This window comes from Athene cunicularia, assembly GCF_003259725.1.
Source record: "Athene cunicularia isolate RWA chromosome 2 unlocalized genomic scaffold, athCun1 chr2_part1, whole genome shotgun sequence".
In the NCBI taxonomy this organism is placed as follows: domain Eukaryota; kingdom Metazoa; phylum Chordata; class Aves; order Strigiformes; family Strigidae; genus Athene; species Athene cunicularia.
This window is the reverse complement of record NW_020799095.1, coordinates 106,676,210-106,683,438: the sequence shown is the minus strand read 5'-3', so window position 1 is coordinate 106,683,438 and position 7,229 is coordinate 106,676,210.

Below are 7,229 nucleotides of genomic sequence, written 5' to 3'. Positions count from 1 at the left end.
GCCCCGGTGCGGGAGCAGGAGCGGCCGGTAGCCTGCGCCCCGCGCAAGGGAGTGCGGGGGCTGCGCGGCCCCGGGGCGCATCCCGGGGCGCATCTCGGGGCGCCGCAGCCCGGTGGGGGGGCGTTGTTCAGCGAAGGGAGAGAACCGATCGGTTGTTGGATTTGCTTTCGGGCTGGTGATCGGTGACTTCTGGGGTGTGCCCTGAGGTTACGCGGTGGTCACATGCGCCAGTCGTTAATGCTATTTCTGGTAATTCATAGGAAAAATTGAACCGCAGTTCATTTCATTTAAATGTCCCCCTTCTGCCCCCTCCTCTTCCCCGACACTTGTCCCTTTTATACGCGGAGGGCTGTGCGTGTGGTGTGGAGCGGGTTAAACTGCTCTGAAAGAGTTATCCGTGCGTTGAACAATTTCAGGGATTTCCTTTACCTTCAATTTACTGTATTTGTACATAATTATTATCTACGGAAAGGCTATTGTTGGGGAGAGTGGGGGACCCCCCCCCCCCCTTTTTTTTTTTTTTTAATGAGTGAAAGTGATTTATTTGGATTTTGTGTCTTACCCCCTTTCTTCCCTACTATCATTGCGCTCACAAAAAGAGGGTAGATGGTCATTTGAGCCTGAAAGAAAAATACTGGCCAGTGTTGAAGCACTGAATTTATTATTTTATATTAATTATATATGTACATTTTAATGAACGTGTTACTATTCCAGACACTATGCATGCCTGCTTTTGCTAGGATATTAATAAGAAAACCCAAAGAAACCCAATCGAGTTTACTCATACATCTAATTAAAAAAAAGTAAAAGGAATTTCCCTCTCAAGTAGAAAAAAAAAAAAAAAAGTCAAGCCCAAAAAACTCCTGAAGTGTCTTCTTTCTATAAAGTGAAAGTACATCACAGTTTATTTTTACCTGGTGTTTCCTTATATCTTCATATCCACGCATAACTACCATTTGCATTTATCTTAACTCCTCAGTAGTTCTTCGTGCTGGCATCAGACTAGCTTGGTATTACTATTTCAAAATCAGATGTCATTGATTCTTAAAATATCTTAGAATAATGTAATAAGATGGTGTGATTTTAATAACTTAAAAATTAGTACAACGTCTATAGGAGAGAGTGTTTTATTAAGTATCTGTTAATAAAGAAAGTGCCTACTAAAGCAAACATGCTTAAATTGTTTTCTTTATACATATTTTTTGTATGTGTGTATATATAACGACCAGTATGAAGAGCTTTTATGATGCAGACACAGCATTTAAATAGCTTTAATGCAATGGCTGCATTCCACATTTCAACTCCCATTTTTTTTAGTCGATCATAATTTTTCACAGGGTTCTTAATGTCTTAAAGATTTTAAAGTATTTTCATTTAAGTATTTTCTTAATAATAGCCACAAATAATTTTCAGAATTTCTATTAGCTATTTGATTCTTTATACCTTTAATTCTAAAGGTATGTGCAAAGTAAAAATTATTTTCCTTTTTGTCAGACTTTCATCCTGAAAGAGTGAATGTACTTAAAAGGGTGAATACATTTATTTACATTTCTCTATTTCTTTGTTTAATTTGCTGTGTGATTTTTGGGTTATGATTTTAAACATCTGGATAGAAACTAGGCAAAATATATATAATCTGAGGTTGGGAGTAAATTGTTCTGTGCTGAGGAAAATCTTTGTACCTCCATATGATTCTTCTTATAAAAAGGTCTGATTATCTACTACTCATTTGAATTTTGAGGAGGACCTCATTTTGTAACTGGTTATATGGGAGTGGACTGCTGTGATACACAACGTTTTATTTATGTCATATCTAATTGCTGAAGCTAGATTTAATTAGTTTGTTGAGAATGTGCTTTGAAGATGCGAAGTGATATGTAAGTGCCAGTGTTGTCATGTGGTTTTAATGAGACACTTGTCCCTTTAATGTTAAGCATTACTGCAGTTCTACTGAACTGAGTGTTCATGGATTGAACCTTCATATTTGGAGACTTTGGATCTAAATTGGCCAAGAATGCTATTGGAGGGAGTGCATGCTGAAGCTGTATTTTATCTTTGCACTACTCAAGTAATAGTGTAGGTAAAATCTAGTCAAAGGGAACTCTTGCTGTTAATGTCAGTGCTGTTGTGATTTTAGAAGAAAACCCACAAGCCATGAACAGAACCAGAAGCAGTAGTTAGATCGTGTTTCCAGTTTGAAACTTCACATGCATAGTACCTGAATTTTTAGCTTGAGTGCTTTATGGGCTGTTTCACTGGCTTGTCTTAAAAAACAAACAAACCAAAGGCAGCTTTAGTGTCTGTAGTTATTATTCAAAATACCATGTAATTATGTTTTTTTTCCCTGATTTCTTAATTTGTTTTCTAGGTACTGAGTTTGTGCTGTGAAGCTTGCAAGAAAGTAATTTTTCATGTTCCTTCTGAACTAGAGGCTGACACGTTAGTTGGCAGAGGTGAGAAACTGCGAGATGCCTGTCTTAACAATACAATATTGCACCTTTGCTAGAGATGCTGTTAACAGTGAAGGAGACTTTTTTTTTTTTTTTTAAATGGCATGAACGGATGACTGGACAGCCAGTTAAACAGCTGTATCAGCCTTTTTATGAAGGATACGCCCTGTGATTGTTACAGATTTGAACGCTGGCTCTGTGCATCCATTTGACTTTTGCGTAAACAGCTTTTGTCAGGTTATGGTATTTATTTTAAAACTAGAATGGCAGAGTTTAGTATTTTCAAAATTTGGAGGCTGTCCTAGTATTTAAATAAGTGTCTTGATATTCCAAAATGCATCTGTAACTCCCAGAGTCATATGAAGACAGGAAAACATTTGGATAATGGAAGAGAAAAAAAGGCGATAAAACACGAGCACTGAAGCTGCTACTCTATGAAATACGGATGTAACTTCTCAGCAGTGCCCGGGCATTCAGGGCAGGCAAGTGGATGCATGGCAGAGGTGTCCTGCATGCACATTCGGAGGGTGCTCCTGTCTTACCTGATGGTCTGTATTGGTTTAGGACAGTGTGCAGGTGACTGAGAGGAATAGGGGAGACCAGAAAACACCCCATGTCTTTTTTTCAGACCAGTCTTTGAAAGGCAGCTTTTAAAGGAGTGGCGTAGGAACTGCTATGGGGTTTTGTGGTACCCGAGACTGAATTTTGAGGATTCAGAGGTGCCCTGTGTGAGTCCTAGGACAACAGAGGAATATGCTTCAAATCTGCAATCCTTATCCATGTTCCTATGGAAGGAACAGATAAAGTGGATTGGTAGTTCATCACAATACAAAGTGCTCAGAAAATCAGCTTTAAAAAATGGAAGTTCATTGTCCTTACTCTTAAATGTAAAAATGAAAGGTTGCTACAGCTCTGAGTATTTAGCATGTTCTCGGGGACTTCAGCATTTCTGTGTCAATAAACTTGGTTTATGTAAAAGCAAAACTTCATGTTATTACAGTGCTATGAAAGAAGTTGCATGACAATGAATTTAAACTTTTTTTCCGAACATTTAACAAAACCTTTATAGCTCGAATGGCACAATTTCAACATTTATTGAGAAAGCATAATATATTTGCATTGATACAAGGACCATACCTGGACAATAAAATGAGTCACAATTTTTCTGGTCATTATAAGGGTTTTTTTTTTAATATTTCTGATTTATGCAACATGTAAAAGAGGCTGCAAAGAAAAAGATCCCACAAAACTATGGCAAACTGAGCATAATGTTGACATCAAACCTACAATCCCCAGTCTGATAGTTTTGGAAATGCAGTGCTGTAATATGTAGCAGTATGAAACACCTTTAAGTGAGGCAGTGATACTAAATTTATTGTACAGATTGACAAGGGAGAGGAGTCACTGCTGCAGTGCTATACAAAGTCTAGGAAATGTTTAATAAGCAGTTAAAAGAAGGGCTTAAAAGCGGAACAAAGAAAGCACGGCATATTTAGAATTGTGTTTCCCATCTGTTCTTGCATTGTTGCAAGAGAAATTAAATTTGGTTTATCATCTGTAGATATGATAAGTATATGAAATTCTGAATATATCTGAATTCTGCTCTGGGAGTTTTGCAATCAGCTTTCATAGAGCAAGGTATTGAAAAGTTTTGACTTTTTGAACATGACACTGACACTTCTTGTATTCTGCAAGAGTAATTTGTCTAGAGTTTAGAGCTTTGTCCTTTCTCTTGTTCAGGGTACCAAATTGTTCTTCTGTAGTGCTGTGGTCCTACTGCAGTTCAGTATGGGTATCCTGATTTTGCTTTTTCTCCCCCTGTATTGCTGAGTTACTTGCTGATGAACTAAGTTTAGTGACGTGCATTACAGTTATTTTAGCCACAGGTTGCAAATGCAGTAAAAAATACCCGAGAAGCATGCTGAACTTGGTACTTCCTATAAACTGCATGGGATTCTATCATGTACATATTAAAAAATTTCAAATTGTTCATTCTAGTCTTTATCTCTCCTATCTGTCTGCCTTTAAATTATAAGGCCTTTGTCCTCCCAGGACTATTAAATCACATAGTACCAATCAGTGCTTTCCTCCTGAGGGCAAAACTTCCTAGATGTAACGTCTCCATTGGGCATTTGCATTAATTAATCGTCTTCACTGATTTTGCGAGGCATGGACCATAAGGCAAATGTAATAGCTACTGATCTAATAATGAGTGTGTCTACAATGATTTTTGCATTTAAAGGTGTTTGTTCATCTCTGATGCTTCAGTAATTTTACCAGTGCAATAGTGTCTTATTGAAAAAAATCCATGGTGCATCAGTGTCCTTTAGGAAACACTTATGAACACAAGAGTTGAAATTTATGTAAACTTGGTCAAATCTGACTGCCTAAATAGGTTCCAGAATCTGTATTTGGAATCGCTAAATACTGAATGACCAAATTTTTTAAGACTCCACATGTCAGTAAATTTAACTTAGGCAATGTTTGTTTGGTGTTGTTTTGTTTTGTTTTGTTTGTTTGTTTGTTTTTTGAGAGATGTTATTGTTTCACTGTTTGAGTTATTGTCTGAATATTTTTTCCTACAGTTGATTTGAAAGAATGCCTTCAGTCTGCAGAGTTTATCAGTTCCAGTGATGGGAACTTCAAAATTCTAGATGATGGTTCTGTGTACACAACGTCTGCTGTTTCTTTGTCTTCTGAGAAGAAGACTTTTACTATATTACTTAAAGACATTCAAGAAGAAGTACAAAAGAAAATACATGTTAGCTTGGTGGAAGATGAAAAAAAGGTGAGCTTCTAAATTAAAGATACTTACTGAAAATACTGTTTCATGGAGTATAGCTTCAGCTGGGTAACTGTAGTTGAATCTGGAATTCAAATAATTAGTCAAAGCACTCTGGTGTAGAGGGCATTTTTATTTAGCAATCGTTGACTACTGTGTTGCTTAAATCAGCAGACTTTCTGAAATGAGAGTTGCTAGCAAGGAGCTTAATCAGGAATTCAAAGAACTTTAAAAGCCATGTTTGAAGAATTAAAGCAGATTTTATTTCTCCAAAGTATTACAATGAATGAAAAAAACTCTTGGAATACTACCACAGGTATAATCAGAAATGAAGACCTTGGAAAAACAAATAGTTGGTAGGAAAACTGGAACAGAAGGAAGTAAGATGGAAATACAGGACAGTAGTTAAGCGAAAATATACACTGTTAGGAATATATGGATATATTCTCACCTGTTTTTTTATCTTCTAGACCCAGACACAGAAGACCAGGCATGCTAGAGATACAGTTCTTAAAAGAACCAAAAGAAGGTGGGGCCCTATTCCATCTGTAATGTTAGAGAACTCACTGGGACCATTTCCACTACAAATACAGCAGGTATATTTTAGACGAATCCTAATTTTATGATCCAAGCTAGTTTTGTATGTGACTTTTATCATGAGAGAAGAAGAAAAGTGAGATTTCTTGTATTGCCTCCTGATGCCGTTCCTGCTATTATTTCTTTTTCTTGTTCTGTCCCGTTCATTGTGTAACTTGTGAAATGACTTGTGATCGTAATTGTTGGAATGAACTGGAAATGTGCAAAAGTTTTGAAAAAGAGAGAGGCATGCTATCAGGAGAGAGCCCTTTGGCCTGGATCAGTGAAGTGTGTAATTAAAGAAAAATAACAAACCGACCCCCACAAAACATTGCCTAGAAAAAGGATTTGTTGACACAAAGTGGGGGAAATCTTACCTGTTTGTCTACATCCTTTCCAGGGCTTGAGGTGTATACCTGTAGCATTGAAGACAGAGTAGGGCCTATATTATTAGGAAAAGTACTTACTGTAGGAAGACAAGTAGGCGTGAAAGAGAAATGCAAGAACTAAAGTTATCATAGGTCCATCTAGCCTTTGTTAGATTACAGAGTGGCTGGTAGCAGATGTGTAGAGACAAGTGTAATAACAGAGTCTGTGCAGAGCAATCAGTCTTCTACTAATCTTACCTTCCTAACTTCTGGCATTCAGTAGGTAAAGGAAAGTATTTGGGGAGGAGCGTGTTTATAAATAGATAACTGCTAATGTTACCTCCTTGGTGCTTGTGATGAGATGAAAGAGGCTATGTGAATTGGCATATCTGTGGACTATAGGTGGTCCTCTCTTTCTCTCCCTCTCTCCTCTCTTTCTCTCCCTCTCTCCTCTCTTTCTCTCCCTCTCTCCTCTCTTTCTCTCCCTCTCTCCTCTCTTTCTCTCCCTCTCTCCTCCCTTTCTCTCCCTCTCTCCTCTCTTTCTCTCCCTCTCTCCTCTCTTTCTCTCCCTCTCTCCTCTCTTTCTCTCCCTCTCTCCTCTCTTTCTCTCCCTCTCTCCTCTCTTTCTCTCCCTCTCTCCTCTCTTTCTCTCCCTCTCTCCTCTCTTTCTCTCCCTCTCTCCTCTCTTTCTCTCCCTCTCTCCTCTCTTTCTCTCCCTCTCTCCTCTCTTTCTCTCCCTCTCTCCTCTCTTTCTCTCCCTCTCTCCTCTCTTTCTCTCCCTCTCTCCTCTCTTTCTCTCCCTCTCTCCTCTCTTTCTCTCCCTCTCTCCTCTCTTTCTCTCCCTCTCTCCTCTCTTTCTCTCCCTCTCTCCTCTCTTTCTCTCCCTCTCTCCTCTCTTTCTCTCCCTCTCTCCTCTCTTTCTCTCCCTCTCTCCTCTCTTTCTCTCCCTCTCTCCTCTCTTTCTCTCCCTCTCTCCTCTCTTTCTCTCCCTCTCTCCTCTCTTTCTCTCCCTCTCTCCTCTCTTTCTCTCCCTCTCTCCTCTCTTTCTCTCCC